A 1,983-nucleotide genomic window follows, 5' to 3' on the forward strand; every position below is an offset into this window, starting at 1 on the left:
TACTTCAATACAATTGTGTACCGCACATTTGATCAAATGTAACAGGTCATCCGTGTATTTCATGCGTACAAAAAAGTGCATAGTATGATAGTATGCTATCCAAATGAGCACAATAATGGGGCTTGTATAGAAGCAGCTGCTCATAATGATCACTGTTGTACAATCTGGCTAGAAAGAGTTCGTAGAAATCCTTGAGAATTACAAACGCAGCTTTCTAACACCGCAGAGGCTTAATGATGTGTATAATACTTGTGTGAACCAAACAGACTGTTATATATTCAAATGAAATGCAGTACCACGGTACTTTGGGCCAATCACTCTGTTTTTTTTAATGTGGAGAGCGGGGGTGTTTGTATTGCATGTGTTCAATGTCAGCTGTGCATTTTAAGTCTGTTACCACTTCATGTGTGTTCAAGGCAAATGTGTCACACCTTTTTATACTGTTTCCATGCGTGAAATAAATCTTTTTTGTTGCTATACCTGTCTGACTGAATTGATCATGGAACGCCGAGGAACTTTAAAGAATGCGTGGGACAAGTGTATTAATGTGTTTTAATATCATTGCACAACAATACAAAAGACCCATTTATTTGATTAAAAAGTTCATTTTTAAGCGGTTTGTTAAAGAGGTAGTTCACTTTGAATTACATTTTTGGTATGTTTTAGCTTCCCTCAAGAGCATCCAAGATGTAGGTGTCTTTGTTTCCGCAGTATTTTCAATTTTGATATTTTTAGGTCAAACCGTTTTTGTCTGTCAGTCATATAATGGAGGTCTATGGTCACCACCTCAAAGAGCATGCACAGAGAAGTCAAAATTAAACATGATTTAATGACTCATAAATGTAAGTACACATTGATGGCATAAGACACGAAACGAGCGGTTTGTCACAACGCACCCGCGCCCTCAGATCACTTGGACATGGCTGTGGTTAACAAGAGGTAAAAACGATATAAATACTGTTCGTTTTCTCACACAAACCGCTCGTTTCGTGTCTTAGACCATAAATGTGTACTTACATTTACGAGTCATTAAATCATGTTTAATTTGCATGCTCTTTGAGGTGGTGACCATAGACCTCCATTATATGACTGACAGACAAGAACGGTTTGACCTAAAAATATCAAAATTGAAAATACTGTGGATACAAACTAAGACACCTACATCTTGGATGCCCTTGAGGTAAGACAAAACATACCAATGATCAGAGTTAAAGCGTTATTTCACCCAAAAATGAAAATTCTGTTATTAATTACTCACCTTCATGTCTTTCCAAACCCATAAGACTTTCTTTCATCTTCAGAACACAAATGAAAATATTTTTAATGAAAGCTTTCTCTCCCTCTGTTGACAGATATGCCACTATGATGGTTCAAAAAGTTCATAAAGAGATCCATAATCCATATTTCTGAAGAGACTTGATTGCTTTATTTGATGTTTAAAAATGCTTGGACACTTTGTGGAACTCATTTTCACATTAAATGTGAAGCACAGAAGTATTTTTACTCTATTGTGACTAACAGCTGAGCTTCTAGATTCCCTTAACAAATTAGCACTTAATTGTCTCAGAGATATCCACTATTTTAGTGCAGTCATGCCTAGAGGACACTCGAGTGTCTTTATCTCTGGCAGTAAAGGACAGTCACACTGACATTGCGGACATCGTGACTCACTGTGGCCATTACAGGCATTGATTTCCACTACATCTGCTTCTTCATGTTCCTCTCACTGAATCAAGCGTCTCAGAAGCTTTCCATTCATCTATTGATACTTTAAAGAGACGTGAGCAAGGTCAATGCAGTTGTATGTGTGAGAAAAGCCCTCGCACAAGTTGTAACTTTTCAGATGACATTGGTTGAAGTATATTTTAAATTTAGATATTTTTATTTAGTTAGGACAGTAGGAGGACAGACAGTTTGTGTGTGAAATGCTTGTATATATACATTTATTATCCGAAAGAGATCAATCACATCAGAGAAATGGGA

Source organism: Pimephales promelas, chromosome 8 (genome assembly GCF_988280905.1).
Source record: "Pimephales promelas chromosome 8, fPimPro1.hap1.1, whole genome shotgun sequence".
Lineage (NCBI taxonomy): Eukaryota > Metazoa > Chordata > Actinopteri > Cypriniformes > Leuciscidae > Pimephales > Pimephales promelas.